General features: G+C 44.7%; 1 long non-coding RNA gene across 1 annotated transcript; it reads left to right on the top strand.

The window, feature by feature from the left end:
- The first annotated feature begins 217 nt into the window (after positions 1 to 217).
- On the top strand, positions 218 to 23745 carry LOC149980001 (uncharacterized). The gene is made up of 3 exons (XR_016483667.1): positions 218 to 481; positions 7382 to 7569; positions 23120 to 23745. It is a non-coding gene; the product is annotated as an uncharacterized LOC149980001 (long non-coding RNA).
- Positions 23746 to 27157: the final 3412 nt, after the last annotated feature.

Raw genomic sequence — 27157 nt, forward strand, 5'->3', positions numbered from 1 at the left:
CCTGCAGAGGCAAGGAGCAAAGAGGCCCAATTCATGTCATACCAGAGACAGACATCCTGCTTGAATTATCTGTGTGTGTTTGAGTGTGTGTGTATGCTGGCTGACCCCAACAACGCTGCTGCTTAGATAATGCAGAACCACGGTCTCAACATTCCAGGAACTTTAAAAAAATTCCCTGGTTTCCCGGAAGTACTGCTTGAAAGATTCTGAATTTCTTGCTTATTCCCTCCTGATTCTAAGAATCCTGCAACCGGCGTTTCGGGAAGAAGAATTTATTGAAAGTTCCCGGAACACTGCTGCGGTTTAGGGGAGTGAGTGAGGAGGGGAATTAGTAACACAAGCAAACACAGACTCAGTGAAGCCATCCGTAACTCTGGGACCTTTCCCCCAGTTTTAGACCCAGAAAGGGAGAACAGATATTTGTCACGATTCTTCAAAATCGAACCCAGAAGCAGACCAGGACAAGGAGAGTAGGAAGAAGGTGAGTATTTATTTACAAGTGAATGTGAATGGGTAGATATATCCAGGTGGTGTAGCGGGTAGCGGTGGTGAGTTGATGGGAGTAAATAGGTGGATCCAATGGGGAAGCGGAATCCTCTGACGACCAGGCGGGAATGGGGTAAATGATCCGGGTGAGTAACTGAAGACAGAACAAACAGAGGTAAGTTCAAGGCAAGCAATACGTAACAAACAACAAAACAAATTCTATCCAACTTGAGGCTGATACTCTGGCACAACATACTGTTCATGGCTAACGATCCGGCAGGGAATGGATGTCAGGTCAGAGCTTTTGAAGGGGAGAGGTGATGATCAGGACAGGTGTGCAGATTACTGATGGGATACAGGTGCGGGTGAACATCAATCTCCCAACAAGCTAATTCGCCCGGCAACCAGACAGGGTGCGTTCCAGGACACCGGAAACACACTCCAGGACAGAAACACAGGCAAACACAGCCTCAGGAAGCGGGATTCGTGACAGTACCCCCCCCTCCGACGAACGCCACCGGGCGGACTACCTGGAGCACCAGGGTGCAGGCGGTAGAAGTCACGAAGCAGGTCGTCATCAAGGATCTGACGCCGAGGAATCCAACTCCTCTCCTCTGGACCATATCCTTCCCAATCCACGAGATATTGGAACCCTCGACCCCGCCGTCTGGAGTCCATGATGCGGCGCACCGTGTAGACAGGACCACCTCCGATCATCCGAGGAGGAGGACGAGGAGGAGGGGGCAACAGAGGACTGAGGTGAACCGGCTTGAGGCAGGAGACATGAAAGGTGGGGTGTACTCGAAGCGTTGCCGGCAATTTGAGTCGGACCACAGCAGGGTTAATGATTCTCTCCACCACGAACGGACCAATGAACTTTGGTGACAGTTTCCTCGACTCAGTCCGTAGAGGAAGATCCCGTGTAGCCAACCACACCTTATCTCCGATGGTATAAGCGGGAGCAGGAATACGGCGACGATTCGCCTGGATCTGATACCGGTCAGAAACTCTAAGGAGAACCTTCCTGGCCCGATGCCAGGTCCGGTGGCAACGACGAATGTGGGCCTGGACAGAAGGGACCGAAAGATCCCTCTCCTGAGAAGGAAACAAGGGAGGTTGGTATCCATACAGGCATTGGAAGGGGGACATCCCAGTGGCAGATGAAGGAAGGGTATTATGGGCATACTCGACCCAGGGTAATTGAGATGACCAAGAGGTGGGATCAGAGGAGACAAGACAACGCAGCGTGGACTCCATCTTCTGGTTGGCTCTCTCCGCCTGACCATTAGATTGGGGGTGAAATCCAGATGTGAGACTGACTGTAGCTCCAATGGCCAAACAGAAGGATTTCCAGACAGCAGAGGAAAACTGAGGACCACGGTCAGAAACAATGTCACAGGGCAACCCGTGGACCCTGAACACCTCCCTAACCAGGATCTCGGACGTCTCAGTGGCAGAAGGCAGCTTGGAGAGGGGAACAAAGTGGGCAAACTTGCTGAATCTATCCACAATGGTCAGAATAACCGTGTTACCAACAGAAGAGGGCAACCCCGTGACAAAATCCAGGGCCAGATGCGACCAAGGTCGTCGGGGAATAGGTAGGGGGTGAAGAAGCCCAGAGCTGGCCCGATTGGTACTCTTATTCTGCGCACAAACAGGACAAGCGGCAACAAACCTCCGGGTATCTTCTCCCATGGCAAGCCACCAAAATTGTCTGCGCAGTAGCGCCATAGTCCGAGCAACACCAGGGTGACAAGCTATCTTGCTGGCGTGGGACCACTGAAGGACAGCAGAACGAACCGACTCAGGCACGAACAACCGACCGGGTGGACCGTTACCGGGCCCGGGCTGTGTCCGAAGAGCCGCCATCACCTCCTCCTCAATCCTCCATGTAACGGCTCCCACGACAACGTTCTGGGGAAGAATCGTCTCAGTCTTGGCCTCACTCTCCTCCGTCTTGGAGAACATCCGGGACAGGGCGTCCGCCTTCCCGTTCTTCGACCCAGGTCGGAACGTCAGGGAAAAATTGAAGCGTCCAAAAAAACAAAGCCCACCGGGCCTGACGAGAGTTGAGACGTTTAGCCGATTGCACGTAAGCCAGATTCTTGTGGTCAGTCCAGACCACAAACGGTTGCTCCGCTCCCTCCAACCAGTGACGCCACTCCTCCAAGGCAAGCTTCACAGCGAGAAGCTCCCGTTTACCCACATCGTAGTTTCTTTCAGCTGGAGAAAGACGACAAGAGTAGAAGGCGCAGGGATGGAGTTTACCGTCAGTGGAGCTACGCTGGGACAGGATGGCGCCCACCCCCACATCAGACGCATCCACCTCCACAACGAACTGACGGGAAGTGTCAGGTTGAGAGAGAATCGGGGCGTTGGTGAATCGGCTCTTCAAATCTAGAAATGCTCGGTTTGCCTCAGGAGACCAACAGAACTTTCTGGTGCAAGACGTCAGTACAGTTAAAGGGGCGGCCACCCGGCTGTAATCACGGATAAACCTCCGATAAAAATTTGCAAACCCCAGGAATCTCTGGAGCTGCAATCTCGAACCGGGCTGGACCCAATCCCGAACCGCCTGAACCTTCTCTTGGTCCATCTTGATCTCTCCCCTGGAGATGATGTAACCGAGGAAGGACGTCGTGTGGGCGTGAAAATCACACTTCTCAGCCTTCACGAACAGACGGTTCTCCAATAACCGCTGCAGGACCTGCTTGACATGTTGAACGTGGCTAGAAAGCTCCTTCAAGAAGATGAGGATATCATCCAGGTAAACGAACACAAAAATACCAATCGTATCTCTCAGAACGTCATTCACCATACTTTGGAACACAGCAGGAGCGTTGGTCAGTCCAAACGGCATCACCTGGTACTCGAAATGTCCCTTCGGAGTATTGAACCCAGTCAACCACTCATCCCCCTCTTTGATCCGAACCAAATGATAAGCATTACGTAAATCAAGCTTCGTAAAAACCATAGCACCCTGTAAAGAATCGAAAGCCGAGCTCATCAAGGGCAGGGGATACTTGTTCTTGACCGTAATATCATTCAAACCCCGATAATCAATACACGGTCGAAGAGTGCCATCCTTCTTGCTCACAAAAAAAAAATCCTGCTCCCAGAGGTGATGACGAGGGCCGAATGAGACTTGCAGCTAGAGACTCCTTGATGTAGGTCTCCAAGGCCTCACGTTCAGGTCGAGAGATACTGTATAACCGTCCTTTGGGAAAGGCGGCTCCAGGAAAGAGATTAATCGCACAGTCATAAGGTCGGTGGGGAGGAAGGGACTGAGCCTTCTGTTTACTGAATACTTCACCCAACTCGTGATATGTTTCTGGAACCAGGGACAAATCAGGAGGAGCAGAGTCACTGACCTGACTGGAAATGGCAGGAGAACAGGCAGTCCTAAGACAGTTAGCATGACAATCAATGCTCCAACTAGTTACCTTGCCCGTCACCCAATCAAACGAGGGATTGTGTTCCTTCAGCCAGGGGTAACCAAGAACCAGAGGAACATGGGGCGAGGACAGAATGAAGAAGGAGATAAACTCGACAACAACATCTTAACCAGTTCAGTCCTCATAGTGATCCGTGCCAGACTACTGCCGTTCAGAGTGGTTGCTTCAATGGCTTCCGGCAATTGCTCCTTGGAAAGCCCCAGCTGTTCCACCAAGTCAGCATCAATAAAGCTGCCATCGGCACCTGAATCGATAAAAGCGTTCATCTCTAAGCTCTGATCCTTATTCATAAGGGTCGCAGGAAAACGGGGTCTGACAGGATTCTTGAGAGGTTGAATCTGGCTCGCTAAAATTCCTCCCAAAACTAGCGAGCCGGGCAGTTTAACGAGCGCTGTGGACAAGCGGAGATGTAATGTCCTGAGCTACCACAGTAGAGACAGCTGTTGGTCTCACGTCTACGTTGGCGCTCCTCCTTAGTTAGCCCGTGTCGCCCCACTTGCATTGATTCAGGCTCTGGTGGCAAGACCCCTCCACTAATCCCATGTGGGGAATAACGATCAATACGTTCTGGTTCACTTCCTGAACCGAATGGTAACCGAGTTGCTGATTGATTGGATGGGCCCCACTGCTTCTCCCTCCTCTCTCGGACTCTATTATCTACCCGAATAGATAAAGTGACCAAGCTGTCTAGGTCACTAGGCTCTGGATAGGATATCAGCTCGTCCTTGAGTTGCTCCGACAACCCCTGGTAAAAAGCCGCTTGTAGTGACTCCTCATTCCAACCACTCTCCACAGACAATGTCCTGAACTCGATCATAAAGTCTGCCACACTGCGAGCTCCTTGGCGAAGAGTGAACAAACGTTTAGCTGCGTCCTTACCTCGGACTGGATGGTCAAAAAGCCTTCTCATCTCTCCCGTGAATTCCTGGTATGAAGCCATGCAGGTCCCCTGTCGTTCCCAAACGGCTGAAGCCCATTCCAGAGCTCTTCCACGCAGCAGTTCAATAACAAAGGCTATCCTAGCCTTGTCAGTGGCGTAAGAATGGGGCTGCAGATCAAACACTAACCCACACTGCATATGAAACGAACGGCATCTTCCCAAATCCCCTTCATATTTATCAGGCGTCGATACCTTGGGTTCACGGAAGGAAACCGCATCAGGCACGGCAGGTGAGATGGGTGAAACAGGTGGTGAATGAATCGCCAGCAAACTGAGCTGATCCTGGATCTGTGTCAAGCTAGCAGATAATTTCTGGATTGCAACCGCCATCTCCTGTAGCGCCGTCTTGTGTTGTCCCAATGTCTTCCCCTGCTGGGTAACGGCATGGCAAACGGAATCCAGGTCCGCTGGGTTCATTCTTGGCCGGATCGTTCTGTCACGATTTTTCAAAATCGAACCCAGAAGCAGACCAGGACAAGGAGAGTAGAAAGAAGGTGAGTATTTATTTACAAGTGAATGTGAATGGGTAGATATATCCAGGTGGTGTAGCGGGTAGCGGTGGTGAGTTGATGGGAGTAAATAGGTGGATCCAATGGGGAAGCGGAATCCTCTGACGACCAGGCGGGAATGGGGTAAATGATCCGGGTGAGTAACTGAAGACAGAACAAACAGAGGTAAGTTCAAGGCAAGCAATACGTAACAAACAACAAAACAAATTCTATCCAACTTGAGGCTGATACTCTGGCACAACATACTGTTCATGGCTAACGATCCGGCAGGGAATGGATGTCAGGTCAGAGCTTTTGAAGGGGAGAGGTGATGATCAGGACAGGTGTGCAGATTACTGATGGGATACAGGTGCGGGTGAACATCAATCTCCCAACAACCTAATTCGCCCGGCAACCAGACAGGGTGCATTCCAGGACACCGGAAACACACTCCAGGACAGAAACACAGGCAAACACAGACTCAGGAAGCGGGATTCGTGACAATATTAGCTTACATAGCAGCAGTCAGGATAGACTCACAATGGTGTTCTTTTCACACTGTAAAGTGTTTGCTGTGAATTTGATAGTAACTTACAGGCAGCTCAGTGGCAAGTAAAATTCTGCATTTCATATTATAGTACACCTACTGTAATCTAAATACAGTATCAAAGCAACTACTGTTCAATGACACACAGTACAATACCGTAAAATCGACTGTATTATACTGTAAACAAAAAAAAAGGTAAATGGTACCGTAACTGAAATGAAGGAATGAATGGATTACTTATTTCAATTCATTGAAGGAATGGGTTTGTACTTCACAGTATTTTATTGTAATTACAAGGCATTGTTGCAAGCAGGTTGGCTGCTAGGTATTGTGTTTACACATTACAGCATATTAATGAATATTTGGTGTTTTAAATGACTTGCATTTCTAGAGTTCTTAACAAAGCCTTCCAAACTGGCAGGGCAAAACAGACCAAAAGAGACTTGCTCCCACTCCAATCTGTCCCTTATACATTATACATTAATGGGGCACTACTACCACATACCAGTGAAACTGGTACAGAATTCTCACTCACTGGTGAAACAAATATAGCCTCTTACAAGGCACACATCAAAACACGTCAAAATATGTTAATGATCCAAAACAATACCATGCAACCACTAGTGGTCAAAAGGTCTTTGGCGTTCCAAAGACACGGTATGGTTCTGAATTCTGTGCGATGAAATTACATAGAACAAATAGAACAAATCTTTCCCTGCCCAGAATGCTGCAGTAAAACATTTCTGAATATTTTAGTGTTGACAATACTGAAAATTACCGCATAAATTACAGTTTTCCGTTACAGTGCACAGACACGGCTGGATTGACATGGCAGACCCCTGCAGAGCATCCAGCACCCTCCACACACTCACACACCCAACCACACTCACACACTCGCACTCAGTCACACAGAGATACTCACAAAACACTTACTAAACTAGAGACGGCCATTCTCTTTATATTACGTTTCAGCATGTCTTATTATGTGACATCATGTCTATTTATGAGTGGCTTTTATTCACGTGTGCTGTGTGTTGTTTACAACGAGTGCCTTTCACTTAATTCCTTACATTCTCACGTGTGAAATCAAATTGAAACGCATGGACTATTTTGCTTGCTTGTACTGTATGTTGTGATGTGATTCCAAAGATTGACATGGACTAAAGTGATATTGAGACAGCTGTTGACAATTCCTTATCACCTCTTCCCTCCCCAAACTAATTGCTAAACACAACCCAGAACTAGAGTCAAAAGGAACTCGAACTTTCCTTGAGTGTACCATTTGGACCGGGGACCTCTCGAGTGACTGACATCTACCTCGTTGCTGCTCCTCTTCGCTAATCACCTGTGTGGGAAAAAGACAACTCATACAATGTGATCAAAAGGAAGGTGCTTATTTCCAACATGTGATTGTGACTTCAACTGTTGGCCAGTACATGCTCTATTTGTATGTTTACTGATACAGGGGACACGCCCGACACAGCTACAAGAGGCTACAACCCAGCAGGCCCAGCGTTGAATGAGAGACCGCCCAGCAAGCAGCCACTGACAACTGAACCTGCCATTGATGACCAAACCAGCCATCAACTAACGACCCCTGCACGGGTACCCTGCACGGGTATTGCCGAACGAATGAACATTGGCCACCGTTCCGTGAGTGAATCAACTGCTGTTAGTTTGCCCGGGTGCTCAAAGTTAGCCTACAGCCCTAAATCCTAGCCCTATTATGCATTTCAAATCAAATCAAATTGTATTTGTCACAAAGGGCCAAATACAGTGAAATACTTACTTACAAGCCCTTAACCAACAATACTTTAAGAAGTGTTGAGTATCAGTGTGGCAGATGTGTTGTTACCTACCCTTACCACCTGGGGGAGGCCCGTCAGGAAGTCCAGGATCCAGTTACAGAGGGAGGTGTTTAGTCCCAGGGTCCTTAGCTTCGTGATGAGCTTTGAGGGCACTATGGTGTCCTAATTGGGCCGCAGTGATACTGTGTGTTGTCATAGTTGTAAAAGCTGAATTTATAATAAAGAACCTTTAATTGACAACACTACAAGGAGTGTTGTATGGCATTGAAGCTCATCTGGAGGTTTGTTAACACTGTCCAAAGAAGGGCCAGATGCATACAGAATGGTGTCGTCTGCGTAGAGGTGGATCAGAGAATCACCAGCAGCAAGAGCAAAATCATTGATCTATACAGAGAAAAGAGTCGGCCCGAAAATTGAACCCTGTGGCACCCCCATAGAGACTGCCAGAGGTCCGGACAACGGACCCTCTAATTTGACACACTGAACTCTATCTGAGAAGTAGTTGGTGAAACAGTCGAGGCAGTCATTTGAGAAACCAAGGCTATTGAATCTACCGGTAAGAATGAGGTGATTGATAGAGTCGAAAGCCTTCGCCGGGTCGATGAAGACGGCTGCACAGTACTATCTTTTATCGATGACGGTTATGATCTTGTTTAGGACCTTGAGCGTGGCTGAAGTGCACCCATGACCAGGTAGGAAACCAGATTGCATAGTGGAGAAGGTACGGTGGGATTCAAAATAGTCGGTGATCTGTTTGTTAACATGGCTTTCGAAGATTTTAAAAAGGCAGGGCAGGATGAATATACTGTAGGTCTATAACAGTTTGGGTCTAGAGCGTCACCCCCTTTAATGAGGGGGATGACCGCATCAGCTTTCCAATCTTTGGGAATCTCAGACAATACGAAAGAGAGGTTTAACAGGCTAGAAATAGGGGTTTCAACAATTTTGGCTGATCATTTTAGAACGAGGATCCAGATTGTGCAGCTCTTTCAGAACATCAGCTAGCTGTCTGGATTTGTGTGAAGGAGAAGCGAGAGTGGGCTTGGGCAAGTTGCTGCTGGGGGTGCTAAGCTGTTGGCCGGTGTAGGGGTAGCCAGGTGGAAAGCTTGGGCAGCCCTAGAAAAAATGCTTATTGAAATTATTGATTATCGATGGTGACAGTGTTTCCTAACCTAAGTGCAGTGAGCAACTGGGAGGAGGTGCTCTTATTCTCCATGGACTTTTGTGTCCCAAAACATTTGGGAATTGGTGCTACAGGATGCAAATTTCTGTTTGAAAAAGCTAGCCTTAGCTTTCCTAACTGACTGAGTATATTGGTTCCTGACTTCTCTGAAAAGTTGCATATCGCAGGGGCTATTAGATGCTAATGCAGAATGCCACAGGATGTTTTTGTGCTGGTCAAGGGCAGTCAAGTCTGGGGTGAACCAAGGACTATATCTGTTCTTAGTTATACATTTTTTGAATGGGGCATGCTTATTTAAGATGGCGAGGAAAGTACTTTTAAAGAATAACCAGACATCCTCTACTGACGGGATGAGGTCAATATCCTTCCAGGATACCCTGGCCAGGTCGATTAGAAAGGCCTGCTTGCTGAAGTGTTTTAGGGAGCGTTTGACAGTGATGAGGGGTGGTCATTTGACCGGGGACCGATCACGCACACAGGCAATGTGGTGTATTTAGAGGGCAAGTTGGTCAGGATGATATCTAAGAGGGTGCCCATGGTTACGGATTTAGGGTTGTAGCTGGTAGGTTCCTTAATAATTTGTGTGAGATTGAGGGGCATCTAGCTTAGATTGTAGGACGGCCGGGATGTTAAACATATCCCAGTTTAGGTCACCTAACGGTACGGACTCTGAAGATGGATGGGGGGGCAATCAACTCACATATGGTGTCCAGGGCATAGCTGGGGGCTGAAGGGGGTCTATAACAAGCAGAAACGGTGAGAGACTTGTTTCTGGAAAGGTGGATTTTTAAAAGTAGAAGCTTGAATTGTTTGGGCACAGCCCTGGATAGTAAGACAGAACTCTGCAGTAGACTGCAACGGCCCTTTTGGCAGTTCTATCTTGTTGGAAAATTTTATAGTTATAGGACATTTCTGGATTTTTGGTGGCCTTCCTAAGCCATGATTCAGACACGGCTAGGACATCAGAGTTGGCAGAGTGTGCTAAAGCAGTGAATAAAACTTAGGGAGGAGGCTTCTAATGTTAACATGCATGAATCCAAGGCTTTTACAGTTACAGAAGTCAACAAATGAGAGCGCCTGGGGAATGGGAGTGGCATGTGTAGCCAAGTGATCATAGGGTCCAAAGAGTAGCACTAGATGAGTCAGGGAGCCAATTCTGTAGTCGCTGCTACTCTAGGCGAGCTGGAGACAAGGCGATTCAGATAGCTAGCGGGCCGGTGCTAGCAGATGGGCATCCGGTGACGTCGCAATGAAAGAGCCTGTTGAAACCACCTCGGACGGTGACGTCGGCAGACAAGTCGTGATGGATCGGCAGGGCTCCATGTCAGCAATAAAGGGTCCAGGCCAATTAGCAAAAGAGGTATTGTAGCCCAAGAATTGGCTGGTGCACCTCTTTGGCTAGCCGGGAGATGGGCCTAGCTCGAGGCTAACTGGTGCTTGCTGTGGGAAAGAGACGTTAGCCAGGAGTAAGCCAGCATCCCGGAGTCGCCTCTTCACTGTTGACATTGAGACTGGTGTTTTGTGGGTAAAATTTAATGAAGCTGCCAGTTCAGGACTTTTGAGGCATCTGTCTCTCAAACTAAACACTCTAATGTACTTGTCCTCTTGCTCAGTTGTGCCGTGGGGCCTCCCACTCCTCTTTCTATTCTGGTTAGAGACAGTTTGCGCTGTTCTGTGAAGGGAGTAGTACACAGCTTTGTACGAGATCTTCAGTTTCTTGGCAATTTCTCGTATGGAATAGCCTTCCTTTCTCAGAACAAGAATAGACTGACGAGTTTCAGAAGAAAGTTATTTGTTTCTGGCCATTTTGAGCCTGTAATTGAACCCACAAATGCCGATGCTCCAGATACTCAACTAGTCTAAAGAAGGCTCTTTTTATTGCTTCTTTAATCAGGACAACAGTTTCCAGCTGTGCTAACATAATTGCAAAAGGCTTTTCTAATGATCAATTAGCCTTTTAAAATTATAAACTTGGATTAGCTAACACAATTTGCCATTGGAACACAGGAGTGATGCTTGCTGATAATGGGCCACTGTATGCCTATGTCGATATTCCATAAAACATCAGCCTTTTCCAGCTACAAAAGTCATTTACAACATTAACAATGTCTACACTGTATTTCTGATCAGTTTGATGTTAACGTAATGGACAGTTTTAAGGTACCCCAAACCTTTGAATGGTAGTGTATATCTGTTGCTTTTGTGTTGTTTTTGTAAACAGTTTATTTGTATGTGGGACCAATACATTGGATATGCTAAGGCTAAACATTCAGGCACTTTGGAGAGGTTGAAAAAACATGAGTATCCCCCAAATGTCCCCTGACACCTCCCAGATGTCTTCTTTCCAAACATACCATGTTTTTGCATGTCAGAATCATGTAATTGCACATGAATAGCAGTTACTTTTGGGTATGTCTATTTAGGCAGAAAGCTACATTTTAACATTACATTTCAGAGGTTAAAGTACTACTTAATTCGTTTTTTGGAGTATCTGTACTTTATTTTACCATTTATATTTCTGGTAACTTTGACTTTTACTTCACTACATCCCTAAAGAAAATAATGTACGTTTTACTCCATGCATTTTCCTTGTCACCCAATAGTACTCGTTACATTTTGAATACTTAGCAGGACAGGAAAATTGACAAATTCACACACTTACCAAGAGAAAATCCCTGGTCATCCGAACTGCCTCTGATCTGGCGGACTCACTAAACATACATGCTTAGTTTGTAAAGATTTCTGAGTGTTGGAGTGTGCCCCTGGCTAACCGTAAATAAAATAACAATAAAATGGCGCTGTCTGGTTTCCAAATATTAGGAATTTTAAATTGTTTATACTTTTACTCTTGATACTTAAGTATATTTTAGCAATTACATTGACTTTTGATACTAAAGTATATTTAAAACAAGATGAAAACTGGATAAGAAGGGACAGGGTCACAGCTGAGAGAGCCAGGGGCCGAACGGCTGCGGGGGCAGCGGGACCCGAGAGTGGGATAGCTGCGTGAGGCTATGACGATAGTGCAGTTTAGTTAGCCGGGAGGCCAGAGCGGCCGGCAGTGAAAACTGGAACAGAAAGGCAGTCGGTTCACTCAACTGGGTCAGGGTCGCAGCTGGGAGGGCCAGGGGCCAAACTGATGTGGGGGCGGCAGGCACGTAACTGACTGAGTAGGTGGATCAACAACATTGTAGTATCTCCACAATACTAACGAAATTGACAGAGTGAAAAGAAGGAAGCTGGTACATAATAACAATATTCCAAAACATGCAGCCTCTTTGTAACAAGGCACTAAAGTAATACTGCAAAAAATGTGGCAAAGCAATTAACCTTTTGTCCTGAATACAAAGTGTTATGTTTGGGACAAATCCAATAAAACACATTACTGAGTACCACTCTTCATGTTTTCAAGTATAGTGGTGGCTGCATCAAGTTATGGGTATGCTTGTTAAGAACTTGGGAGTTTTTCATGATACAAAAATAAATGGAATGGAGCTAAGCACAGGCAAATTCCTAGAGGAAAACCTGGTTCAGTCTGCTTTCCACCAGAGACTGGGAGATGAATGCACCTTTCAGTAGGACAATAACCTAAAACACAAGGCCAAATCTACACTGGAGTTGTTTACCAAGAAGACAGTGAATGTTCCTGAGTGGCCAGGTTACAATTTTTACTTAAATCTTGCAAATGTACGGCAACACCCGAGAATGGTTGTCTAGGAATGATCAACAACCAATTTGACAGAGCTTGAAGAATTTTTTAAAGAATAATGGGAAAATGTTGCACAATCCAGGTTTGGAAAGCTCTTACAGATGTACCCTACAAAGTATCGACACAAGGGTGTTAGTACTTATGTAAATGTGTTATTTCTCTATTTTGATTTTTAATACATTTTTTAAAAATAAACATGTTGTCACTTTGTCATTATGGGGTATTGAGTGTAGATGGGTGAGGGGAAAGTAGACTGAATCAATTTTGAATTCAGGCTATAACACAAAATGTGGAATAAATCAAGGGGCATGAAAACTTTCTGAAGGGGCTTTAGCTAGTAATGTAGTAGTATAAAGTTGTAATTTACAATAAACAATATAGTTATGTTTCATTTTCCTTATTCTTACCTCACAAATGTATCGATTTGACATACATTTATTTTGGAAGGTAAAATCTAATCATGGATGTGGCTGTAAATACTACATAATCATTCTCCATCAGCCAGTGTGCTTCAATAGGACAAAGTGGAAAGAGTCACTATGTGCTACCATTTGGAATTATAGTGCAGTGTACAATGCGCTGTTGAAATACCTGGATTACATATAACATTATATTCCACTCATCTGAATTTTATTGATACACTGTAAGCAGAGATATAGGCAATACCTTATCCGTTGACAAGACAAGCAAAAAAGTGATCTTGTACAATGTTGCATTGGGCAGAAATGGCATACAACACTGTGCCACGATTTTACAGTAGCTAACTGCTTTATAATACCTCTATTTCTGATGATTTGTCCAACATAAAGTATGTACTGTATAAGGATAATGAAACTGTAAGACAGACATGTTTCTCAACATGCTCACAACCTGCCATCGTATACAAAAATGTTTTATGTCAACTTATAGTGAAATACCATATGGAAAATTATATTTACCATCTACCATTCTTTCTATTTAGCACTTTAAAAAAAACAGTTTTGAAATGTGTATCTTGTATTTTTTGAGTGGTAGTTCAAATTACTAAATGGTGAACCTATCATTATCTGATGTATTGGTGACCAAAAAATCCACGCTGCCAAACAAGTTGAAATTTCAGGCGGTCTTTTCAAACAGTGCATTATCATAATTTTCACAATTTCACAGTATTTCTCCAACCTCACAGTATGGAAATATATATAAAACACAGAAAATTATGTTTTTGACTGCGCTGTCCCTTTAAAATGAAAAGTGTTATCCAGGATAAAGGTCGCCCTCTAGTGGCCACAATAGAAGAGGGATAAATAAATGTAATTGAAGAATCCATAGGCTCTAACCACTTCTGGGAAAATTGGAAAACACTGAACAAACACAAAGAGTTATCTATCCAAAACGGAGATGTATGGGTAAACCACTTCTCCAATCTTTTTGGCCCTGGAACAAAGAAAAAACAGCAAACACACATACATGATCAAACACAAATCTTAGAATCAACTATTCAAGACTACCAGAACCTACTGGATTCTCCAATTACATTGAATGAACTACAGGACAAAATACAAACCCTCCAAACCAAAAAGACCTGTGGGGTTGATAGTATCTTAAATGAAATGATAAAATATACAAACCACAAATTTGGCTATACTTAAACTCTTTAACATCATCCTCAGCTCAGGCATAGTCCCAATTTTGGAACCAAGGACTAATCACCCTAATCCACAAAAGTGGAGACAAATTTGACCCCAATAACTACCGTGGAATATGCGTCAACGGCAACCTTGGGAAAATCCTCTGCATTATCATTAACAGCAGACTTGAATATTTCCTCAGCGAAAACCATGTACTGAGCAAATGTCAAATTTGCATTTTACCAAATTACTGTTTGACTGACCACTTATTCTTCCTGCACACCCTAATTGGCAAACAAACATAAATAAAGGAAAAGTCTTCTCATGCTTTGTTGATTTCAAAAAAGCTTTTGACTCCATTTGGCATGAGGGTCTGCTATACAAATTGATGGAAAGTGGTGTTCGGGGAAAAACATAAGACATAATAAAAATCCATGTACACAAACAACATTGGGAAAAAACTTTTAAAATTGGGAAAAAACACACACATCTTTCCACAGGGCTGTGGGGTGAGACAGGGATGCAGCTTAAGCCCCACTCTCTTCAACATATATATATCAACGAGTTGGCGAGGGCACTAGAACAGTCTGCAGCAGCCGGCCTCACCCTACTAGAATCTGAAGTCAAATGTCGACTGTTTGCTGATGATCTGGTGCTTCTGTCCCCAACCAAGGAGGGCCTATAGCAGCATCTATATCTTCCACACAGATTCTGTCAGTCCTGAGCCCTGACAGTAAATCTCAGTAAGACAAAAATATTGGTGTTCCAAAAAAGGTCCAGTTGCCAGGACCACAAATACAAATTCCATCTAGACACCATTGCCCTAGAGCACAAAAATATATATACATACCTCGGCCTAAGCATCAGCACCACAAGTAACTTCTACAAAGCTGTGAACGAGTTGAGAGACAAGGCAAGAGGAACATAAAATTTCACATATCAGTCACGATCTGGCTAAAAATACTTGAATCAGTTGTAGAACCCATTGCCTTTTATGGTTGTGAGGTCTGGGATCTGCTCACTAACCATTAATTCATAAAATGGAACAAACACCAAATTGAGACTCTGCATGCAGAGTTATACAAAAAAATATCCTCAGTGTACAACGTAAAACACCAAATAATGCATACAGAGCAGAATTAGGCCGACACCCGCTAATTATCAAAATCCAGAAAAGAGACGTTAAATTCTACGACCACCTAAAAGGAAGCGATTACCAAACCTTCCATAACAAAGCCATCACCTACAGAGAGATGAACCTGGAGAAGAGTCCCCTAAGCAAGCTGGTTCTAGAGCTCTGTTCACAAACACACAAACAGACTCCACAGAGCGCCAGGACAGCAACAAAATTAGACCCAACCAAATCATGAGAAACAAAAATATAATTACATAACACATTGAAAAGAATTAACAAAAAAACAGAGCGAACTAGAATGCTATTTGGCCCTAAACAGAGAGCACACAGTGGCCAAATACCGGACCACTGTGACTGACCCAAACTTAAGGAAAGCTTCGACTATGTACATATTCAGTGAGCATAGCCTTGCTATTAAGGCCACCATAAGCTCTCACAAGAGAAGACAGGCTATGTGCACTCTGCCCACAAAATGAGGTGGAAACTGAGCTGCCCTTCCTAACCTCCTGCCAAATGTATGACTATATTAGAGACACATATGTCCCTCAGATTACACAGATGCACTAAGAATTCGAAAACAAACCCAATTTTGATGAACTCCCATATCTATTGTGTGAAATACAACAGCGTGCCATCACAGCAACAATATTTGTGACCTGTTGCTTCAAGAAAAGGGCAACCCATATTTATGTTCATTTATTTTCCCTTGTGTACCTTTTTTTTGGGGGGGGGGGGGGGGTAGATCAGCTTTAGTATTGTGGATAGATTGTAGATTCCATCAATATTGCATCATTTCCAATCCCTCATATATTTTGGGGGTAAATATATAGTACCAGTCAAAAGTTTGGACACACCTACAGTGGGGAGAACAGGTATTTGATACACTGCAATTTTGCAGGTTTTCCTACTTACAAAGCATGTAGAGGTCTGTAATTTTTATCATAGGTACACTTCAACTGTGAGAGATGGAATCTAAAACAAAAATCCAGAAAATCACATTGTATGATTTTTAAGTAATTCATTTGCATTTTATTGCATGACATAAGTATTTGATCACCTACCAACCAGTAAGAATTCTGGCTCTCACAGACCTGTTAGTTTTTCTTTAAGAAGCCCTCCTGTTCTCCACTCATTACCTGTATTAACTGCACTTGTTTGAACTCGTTACCTGTATAAGAGACACCTGTCCACACACTCAATCAAACAGACTCCAACCTCTCCACAATGGCCAAGACCAGAGAGCTGTGTAAGGACATCAGGGGTAAATTGTAGACCTGCACAAGGCTGGGATGGGCTACAGGACAATAGGCAAGCAGGTTGGTGAGAAGGCAACAACTGTTGGCGCAATTATTAGAAAATGGAAGAAGTTCAAGATGATGGTCAATCACCCTCGTTCTGGGGCTCCATGCAAGATCTCACCTCGTGGGGCATCAATGATCATGAGGAAGGTGAGGGATCAGCCCAGAAGTACATGGCAGGACCTGGTCGATGACCTGAAGAGGGCTGGGACCACAGTCTCAAAGAAAACCATTAGTAACACACTACGCCGTCATGGATTAAAATCCTGCAGCGCACGCAAGGTCCCCCTGCTCAAGCCAGCGCATGTCCAGGCCCGTCTGAAGTTTGCCGATGACCATCTGGATGATCCAGAGGAGGAATGGGAGAAGGTCATGTGGTCTGATGAGACAAAAATAGAGCTTTTTGGTCTAAACTCCACTCGCCGTGTTTGGAGGAAGAAGAAGGATGAGTACAACCCCAAGAACACCATCCCAACCGTGAAGTATGGAGGTGGAAACATAATTTTTTGGGGATGCTTTTCTGAAAAGGGGACAGGACGACTGCACCGTATTGAGGGGAGGATGGATGGGGCCATGTATCGCGAGATCTTGGCCAACAACCTCCTTCCCTCAGTAAGAGAACCTGAAGGATCTGGAGAAGGTCTGTGTGGAAGAGTTGGCCAAAATCCCTGCTACAGTGTGTGCAAACCTGGTCAAGAACTACAGGAAAAGTATGATCTCTATAATTGCAAACAAAGTTTTCTGTACCAAATATTAAGTTCTGCTTTTCTGATGAATCAAATACTTATGTCATGCAATAAAATGCAAAAACTTAAAAATCATACAATGTGATTTTCTGGATTTTTGTTTTAGATTCCGTCTCTCACAGTTGAAGTGTACCTATGATTAAAAATGACAGACCTCTACATGCTTTGTAAGTAGGAAAACCTGCAAAATCAGCAGTGTATTCAAATACTTGTTCTCCTCACTGTACTTATTCAAGAGTTTTTCTTTATTTTACTATTTTCAACATTGTAGAATAATAGTGAAGACATCAAAACTATGAAATAACACATACGGAATCATGTAGTAACCCAAAAAGTGTTAAATAAATCAAAATATATTTGAGATTTGAGATTCTTCAAAGTAGCCACCCTTTGCCTTGATGACAGCTTTGCACTCTCTTGGCATTACTCTCAAACAGCTTCACCTGGAATGCTTTTCCAACAGTCTTAAAGGAGTTCCAACATATGCTGAGCACTTGTTGGCTGCTTTTCTTTCACTCTGCGGTCCAACTCATCCCAAACCATCTCAATTGGGTTGAGGTTGGGTGATTGTGCAGGCCAGGTCATCTGATGCAGCACTTCATCACTCTCATTCTTGGTCAAATAGCCCTTACACCGCCTGGAGGTGTGTTGGGTCATTGTCCTGTGGAAAAACAAATGATCCACTAAAAGCAAAGCAGATGGGATGGCATATTGCTGCAGAATGCTGTGGTAGCCATGCTGGTTAAGAGTGCCTTGAATTCTAAATAAATCACAGACAGTGTCACCAGCAAAGCACCATCATACCTCCTCCATGCTTCCCGGTGGGAACCACACATTTGGAGATCATCTGTTCACCTCTCATAAAGGCAAGACGGTTGGAACCAAAAATCTCAAATTTGGACTCATCAGACCAAAGGACATATTTACACCGTTCTAATGTCCATTGCTCATGTTTCTTGGCCCAAGCAAGAAGTGGTTTCTTTGCAGCAATTCGACCATGAAGGCCTGATTCACTCAGTCTTCTCTGAACAGTTGATGTTGAGATGTGTCTGTTACTTGAACTCTATGTAGCATTTATTTGGGCTGCAATTTCTGAGGCTGGTAACTCTAATGAACTTATCCTCTGCAGGTAACTCTGGGTCATCCTTTCCTGTGGTGGTCTTCGTGAGAGCCAGTTTAATCATAGCGCTTGAGGGTTTTTGCGACTGCACTTTATGAACTTTCAAAGTTCTTGATATTTTCCAGCATTGACTGTCATTTCTCTTTGCTTATTTGAGCTGTTCTTTTTTCTTCTTTTTTTACCTTGGCAAATCAGTTAAGAAAAAAAATCTTATTTACAAAGACGGCCTAGGAACAGTGGGTTAACTGCCTTGTTCAGGGGCAGAACAACATATTTTTACCTTGTCAGCTCGGGGATTCGATCTAGCAACTTTTCGCTTACTTACTAGCCCAACGCTCTAACCACTAGGCTACCTGTATACCACCCCTACCTTGTCACAACACAACTGATTGGCTGAAACTCATTAAGAAGGAAAGAAATTCCACAAATGATCTTTTAACAAGAAACACCTGTTAACTGAAATGCATTCCAGGTGACTACCTCATGAAACTGGTTGATAGAACGCCAAGAGTGTGCAAAGCTGTCATCAAGGCAAAGGGTGGCTACTTTAAAGAATCTCAAACATAAAATATATTTTAATTTGTTTAACACTCTTTTGGTTACTGCATGATTCCATATGTGTTATTTAATAGTTTTGATGTCTTCACTATTATTTTACAATGTAGAAAATAGTAAAAATATAGAAATACTCTGGAATGAGAAGGTGTGTCCAAACATTTGACCGATACTGTACTGTATATATATATATAATATCCTATTGGTTGCAAAAATGTAGCATAATAATTTCCATTGAAAAATTCAAAGTCATTTTGCGTGTCAATTCATAACCCATGTGCCATGGAATCAGTACAACGAAAATCTCTTCCCAACTATTTTGCAATCTATATGGCACAGCTGTCAATTTTTTGGTTCTTAAATTAAATTAAAGTGATATACATTTTTATTTATCACAATTTTTTTAACCAATTTTGATCTTTAATGCAGAGCCGACAGACAAGTTCCTTACTTTTTCCCCCTTCCACTTGCCTCTTCCATTTTTGCGGTAATGCTGCAAGTAGTTGTTTGTAATTTTGCGTAGAGCAGACATTTCCATGAATTTGTGTTAGCTGCATGTGTAACAACTCCACCAGTCCTATTTATGATATCATTTTCAAAGATTATACACTTTTAAACATTTTATTGATTAGTATATTTGAGTTTAACCACAACATTTGTTGTATTATTTGTTCTGTCTTTTCTGGTGGATTAAATAAAAATTTCAGTCAACTTTCTATGGCTTGTTTAAAAAATAACGTTATTTTGGAGATTATTTCAAAAGTGAGCGGTTGTAATCTGAACAAAGTGAAAAAGACCATTCTTGAACATGAGGTGAGACATTCTTACTAATTTGCTATAGAATCAGTTCGGATTTAGGTACTACTTTTGTATGACTGACGCCTTTAGTGAGAGGTCTAATGCTATAACATTTAATAATTTCTGCCCTCCAAATTCATATTCATTATATAAATAGGCCATTTTAATTTGGCCTGATTTACCATTCTAAATGGAATATATTTTTTTATTGGTAAACTACACAGTAATGTAAAAGCTGTATTTCTTTGTGATGAAATACGTAATATAATACACATCATAATTTGGTTTTAATCCAGAGAGGTTGAAAAAGTATCTACATCCTCTATGAGTGTCATGACTTCCACCGAAGTCATTTCCTGTCCTTGTTCGGGCGGCGTTCGGCATTCGGCGTCACCGGTCTTCTAGCCATCGTCGATCCACTTTTCATTTTCCATTTGTTTTGTCTTGTTTTCCTACAGACCTGGTTTCCATTTCCCTCATTATTTGTTGTGTATTTAACCCTCTGTTCCCCCATGTCTTTGTGTGGAATTGTTTGTTGTAAGTGCTTGTGCACATGTTTACTGGTGTGCGTCGGGTTTTGTACCCATGTTGGTTTATTCTTTATGCCGTTGGTTTTGATATTAAACTGCTCCGGCTATTACCTAGTTCTGCTCTCCTGCTTCTGACTTCACTGCCACCAGTTACGCACCCCATTACAGAATTCCACACCACCATAAGGAGCAGGAGCAGGTGCCCCTGGAAAAGGGGTCGAGGAGCGCGTCCAGGAGCAAGCGGCGATGATCCACCATCTCGGCGCCGCCATGGACCGCCTTGTCCAAACCATGGACTGCTGGCAGAGACAGGGAGTTCCTCCAGCTCCTCCCCCAGCACAACCAGGGCCTCCACTACTCGCCTCCCCTTCACCCGGTCCCAGTGGGATTCGTCTCACCCTTCCCTGGGAATACAATGGGACGGCTGCACGCTGCCAGGGTTTCCTATTGCAGCTAGAGCTCTACATGGCAACCGTCCACCCGGCTCCTTTGGGCCGTGAGAGGGTGTCCGCCCTCGTCTCCTGCCTCTCAGGGAAAGCCCTGGAGTGGGCCAGCGCCGTGTGGGGAGAAGGAGACGCGGCCCATCTCAAGGATTTCACCCACCGTTTCTGGGCAGTCTTCGATCACCCGCCCGAGGGTAGAGCAGCAGGTGAACATCTCTACCACCTAAGGCAGGGGACGAGGAGTGTCCAGGAGTTCGCCATGGACTTTCGGACCCTGGCTGCCAGCGTGGGGTGGAGCAACAGGTCCCTGATCGACCACTACCGACCGCAGTTTGTGCGAGGACGTCCATCGGGAGTTGGCCTGCAGGGACACCACCCTCACCTTCGACCAGCTGGTGGACCTGTCTATTCGGTTGGATAACCTGCTGGCTACCCACGGACATCCAGAGTGGGGACTGTCGGTTCCATCCCCCAGCACCACCGCTCCAGTGCCCATGGAGCTAGGAGGTGCTGTGCGTAGGGAGACCGGAGGAGGTTCTGTCTCGTGCACCATCTGGTGTCACCCCAGGTGAGCCGGCACCAATCTCACCCAGAGCCCTCTGTTGCACACATGTTTTTGTATGTCACTTTTCCTGAATTTTCCACGCATTCCCAGCATAAGGCGCTCGTAGATTCAGGTGTGGCTGGGTATTTTATAGACAAATCGTTTGGCCATAGTTTAGGGGTCCCCATTGTTCCCGTGGCTGTGCCCTTCCCCGTTCACACCTTAGACAGTCGACCATTTGAGTACGGGTTGATTAGGGAGGCCTGGGCATGGTGACGCAGGGGGATCACAAGGAGAGAATCAGTCTCTTTCTTATTGACTCTCCTGCGTTTCCCGTGGTGCTAGGCCTACCCTGGTTAGCCTGTCACAACCCCACTGTTTCGTGGCAACAGAGGGCTCTCACGGGGTGGTCGCGAGAGTTCTCGGTAGATGTTTAGGGGTTTCAGTTGGTGCTACCCGGGTGGCGAGGAGACTGAACCCTCCCTAGGCAAGGTGGGCCATGTTTTTCACCCGTTTTGTTTTCACCCTCTCTTACAGACCAGGTTCCCAGAATGCCAAGGCCGACACTCTGTCCCGGCTGTATGACACAGAGGAGCGGCCCATGGATCCCACCCACATACTCCCGGCCTCCTGCCTGGTGGCGCCGGTAGTGTGGGAGCTGGACGCGGACATTGAGCAGGTGCTACGTGCAGAGCCTACTCCCATCCAGTGTCCCACTGGGCGTATGTACGTTTTGTTTGCTGTCCGTGACTGGCTGATCTATTGGGCCCACATGTCACCCTCCTCTGGTCATCCAGGCATCGGTTGGACGGTGCGCTGTCTGAGTGGGAAGTACTGGTGGCCCACTTTGGCTAAGGACGTGAGGGTTTATGTTTCCTCCTGCTCGGTGTGCGCCCAGTGTAAGGCTCCTAGGCACCTGCCCAGAGGTAAGCTACTCCCCTTACTCGTTCTACAACGGCCATGGTCGCACCTGTCGGTGGATCTTCCTCCCTCACAGGGTAACACCACGATTCTGGTCGTTGTGGTCCTGCCATCTCCTTCCTCTGCCTGGTCTCCCTACGGCCCTACAGACTGCGGAGGCCTTGTTTACACACGTCTTCCGGCACTACGGGGTGCCTGAGGCCATAGTGTCTAATCAGGGTCCCCAGTTCACTGAGGGTCTGGAGGGCGTTTATGGAACGTCTGGGGGTCTCAATCAGCCTTACCTCGGGTTTTCACCCCGAGAGTAACGTGCAGGTGGAGAGAGTTAACCAGAATGTGGGTAGGTTTCTTAGGTCTTATTCCCAGGACTGGCCAGGGGAGTGGGCGGAGATGGCCAAGAACTCGCTCTGCCACTCCTCCACTAACCTCTCCCCCTTCCAGTGCGTACTGGGGTATCAGCCGATTCTGGCTCCTTGGCATCAGACTCAGACTGAGGCTCTTGCGGTGGATGACTGGTTTCGGCACGAGGAGGAGACATGGGACGCCGCTCATGTTCACCTTCAGTGCACCGTGCTGCACCAGAAAGCCTGTGCAGACCATCACTGCAGTGAGGCCCCGGTGTTCGCACCGGGGGACTGGGTCTGGCTCTCGACCCGAAACATGCCCCTCCGCCTGCCCTGCCGGAAGCTGGGTCCGCGGTTTGTGGGGCCAATTAAAGTCCCGAGGAGACTGAATGAGGTGAGTTACAGGTTACAGCTTCCCCCCAACTACCGTATTAACCCCTCGTTCCATGTGTCTCTCCTCAGGCAGGTGGTGGCTGGCTCGCTCCAGGAGTCTGAGGTGTGGGAGGTTCCTCTGCCCCCTCTGGACATCGAGGTGGCCCCAGCGTACTCCGTTCGATCCATACTGGATTCGAGACGTCGGGCGAGGGGCCTTTAGTACCTCGTGGACTGGGAGGGGTACGGTCCGAAGGAGAAATGCTGGGTTCCGGTGGAGGATGTGTTGGATCCTTCAATGCTGTGGGAGTCTCCGTCCGGATCGCCCTGCACCTCACCCTCAGGGTCATCCCTGAGGCCGGTGTCGGCGCGCTACAGGAGCCACTCGTCAAGGGGGTACTGTCACAACTTCCACCGAAGTCGTTGCCTCTCCTTGTTCGGGCGGCTTTTGGCGGTCGGCGTCACCGGTCTTCTAGCCATCATCGATCCACTTTTTATTTTCCATTTGTTTTGTCTTGTTTTCCTACACACCTGGTTTCCATTTCCCTCATTATTTGTTGTGTATTTAACCCTCTGTTCCCCCCATGTCTTTGTGTGGAATTGTTTGTTGTAAGTGCTTGTGCACATGTTTACTGGTGGGCGTCGAGTTTTGTACCCATGTTGGATTATTCTTTATGCTGTTGGTTTTGATATTAAACTGCTCCTGCTATTACCTAGTTCTGCTCTCCTGCGTCTGACTTCACCGCCGCCAGTTACGCACCCCATAACAATGAGGCTGTGGAGGGCTTCTAATTATGGATTTAAAAGAAAACATGAATCATGAGCGTACAATGACACCTTTGTTTTTAAACCCTGGATTCCTAATCCCTTAATCCCTTATTGTTGGATCTGATTTTAACTGCTATCATTTCTATGGCAATAATAAATAGATATGCGATAGTGGACAGCCTTATTTTACTCCTCTTGACAGTTTAAAACTTTCTGAGATGTAGCCATTATTTATTATTTTACACATAGGGTTACTATACAGAATTTAAACCCATTTTATAAGAGTTTCTTCAAAATGTAAATATTCCAGGCATTTCTATATAAACTCCAGTCGTACTTTATCAAAAGCCTTTTCAAAGTCAGCTATGAATACCAGGCCTGGTTTCCCAGATATTTCATATTGTTCTGTTGTTTCCAGTACTTGTCTTATATTATTTCTAATGTATCGTCCATGTAAAAAACCTGTATGATTAGGAGGAATAATATCCGAACCACACCTTTTTAATTCTAAGGCACTAAGTATTTTGCTAGAATTTTTGCATCACAACACTGAAGTGTAAGAGGCCTCCAATTCTTTTAAATGGACTGGATCTTTATATTTACCACTTGGATCCTGTTTCAGTACTAATGAAATCATACCTTGTTGAGTGTCTGATAATCTACCATTTATATAGGAGTGGTTAAAACAGGCTAATAACGGTCCTCTGAGTATATCAAAAAAGGTTTAGTATACCTCCACTGATATGCCATCCAGCCCTGGAGTTTTTCCGAACTTAAAGGCTTTAATTGCATCAAGAAGTTCCTCCTATGTAATTTGGCCTTCACATGAGTCTTTTTGTACAGCTGTTAATTTTACATTATTAATAGGGAAAAAATCCACACAATTAGCTTTGGTTAGTGGAGATGGAGGAGACAAACGAAAATATATGCTTTCCTTCCTTTTTCGAAATACCGTTTGGTGAATCATGGGTGACTCCATTATTTTTTAACAAGTTTCAGTAAATTATTTTTGGTAGCATTTCTATGTTGAAAATTAAAAAACAATTTGGTGCATTTTTCCCAATATTCCATTCAGTTCGCTTTATTTTAAGAATATATTACTCTGGATCTTTCTGGAATAAGTTCCTCCATTTCTTTTAGTTTTTCCTCTAACTTATTCTGAGCCTCTATGGTACAGTCTTGCTATCTATCTGTACTGTTAGTCCTTTCATTTCCTTGTTTTAATATGGACTCTTTTGACCTCAATTACTTTTGTTTTAGAGATGAGTACTAAATTGCATGACCTCTAAAGGCACATTTAAGTGTCCCATTTGTATTATATATAGCTATTTAAATCATAATAACAATATATATATATATATATATACAGTGCCTTGCGAAAGTATTCGGCCCCCTTGAACTTTGCGACCTTTTGCCACATTTCAGGCTTCAAACATGAAGATATAAAACTGTATTTTTTTGTGAAGAATCAACAACAAGTGGGACACAATCATGAAGTGGAACGACATTTATTGGATATTTCAAACTTTTTTAACAAATCAAAAACTGAAAAATTGGGCGTGCAAAATTATTCAGCCCTTTACTTTCAGTGCAGCAAACTCTCTCCAGAAGTTCAGTGAGGATCTCTGAATGATCCAATGTTGACCTAAATGACTAATGATGATAAATACAATCCACCTGTGTGTAATCAAGTCTCCGTATAAATGCACCTGCACTGTGATAGTCTCAGAGGTCCGTTAAAAGCGCAGAGAGCATCATGAAGAACAAGGAACACATCAGGCAGGTCCGAGATACTGTTGTGAAGAGGTTTAAAGCCGGATTTGGATACAAAAAGATTTCCCAAGCTTTAAACATCCCAAGGAGCACTGTGCAAGCGATAATATTGAAATGGAAGGAGTATCAGACCACTGCAAATCTACCAAGACCTGGCCGTCCCTCTAAACTTTCAGCTCATACAAGGACAAGACTGATCAGAGATGCAGCCAAGAGGCCCATGATCACTCTGGATGAACTGCAGAGATCTACAGCTGAGGTGGGAGACTCTGTCCATAGGACAACAATCAGTCGTATATTGCACAAATCTGGCCTTTATGGAAGTGGCAAGAAGAAAGTAATTTCTTAAAGATATCCATAAAAAGTGTTGTTTAAAGTTTGCCACAAGCTACCTGGGAGACACACCAAACATGTGGAAGAAGGTGCTCTGGTCAGATGAAACCAAAATTGAACTTTTTGGCAACAATGTAAAACGTTATGTTTGGCGTAAAAGCAACACAGCTGAACACACACACACACACTGTCAAACATGGTGGTGGCAGCATCATGGTTTGGGCCTGCTTTTCTTCAGCAGGGACAGGGAAGATGGTTAAAATTGATGGGAAGATGGATGGAGCCAAATACAGGACCATTCTGGAAGAAAACCTGATGGAGTCTGCAAAAGACCTGAGGCTGGGACGGAGATTTGTTTTCCAACAAGACAATGATCCAAAACATAAAGCAAAATCTACAATGGAATGGTTCAAAAATAAACATATCCAGGTGTTAGAAAGTCAAAGTCCACCCCTGAATCCAATCGAGAATCTGTGGAAAGAACTGAAAACTGCTGTTCACAAATGCTCTCCATCCAACCTCACTGAGCTCGAGCTGTTTTGCAAGGAGGAATGGGAAAAAATTTCAGTCTCTCGATGTGCAAAACTGATAGAGACATACCCCAAGCGACTTACAGCTGTAATCGCAGCAAAAGGTGGCGCTACAAAGTATTAACTTAAGGGGGCTGAATAATTTTGCACGCCCAACTTTTCAGTTTTTGATTTGTGAAAAAAGTTTGAAATATCCAATAAATGTCATTCCACTTCATGATTGTGTCCCACTTGTTGTTGATTCTTTGTCATGTATTGTCATGTTGTGTCCTGTTCCTGTTCTTTCTCTTCACCCTGTCTCCCTCTGCTGGTCGTATTAGGTTACCTTTTCTTCCCCTCTTTCCCCCAGCTGTTCCTTGTCTTCTCTAACTACCTCGTTCACCCCTTTTCCCACCTGTTCCCTTTTTCCCTCTGATTAGGTCTCTATATCTCTCTCTGTTTCTGCTTCTGTCTTTGTCGGATTCTCGTTTGTGTTACTCATGCCTGAACCAGACTATCGTCGTGTTTGCTGCAACCTTGTCCTGTCCTGTCGGAATCTGCCTGTTCATCTAACCTTGTCCTGTCCTGTCGGAATCTGCCTGTCCATCTGAGCCTACGTGTGTTTCGTCATTAAAGAAACTCTGTTTTGTTAATTCGCTTTTGGGTCCTCATTCACGCACCTGACAGAAGAATCCGACCAAGAATGGACCCAGCGACTTCGGATCCTCTCCACCCAGCCGTCGAG

This window comes from Oncorhynchus mykiss, chromosome 10, assembly GCF_057628025.1.
Source record: "Oncorhynchus mykiss isolate SJ-2025 chromosome 10, ASM5762802v1, whole genome shotgun sequence".
NCBI classification, from domain to species: Eukaryota; Metazoa; Chordata; class Actinopteri; order Salmoniformes; family Salmonidae; genus Oncorhynchus; species Oncorhynchus mykiss.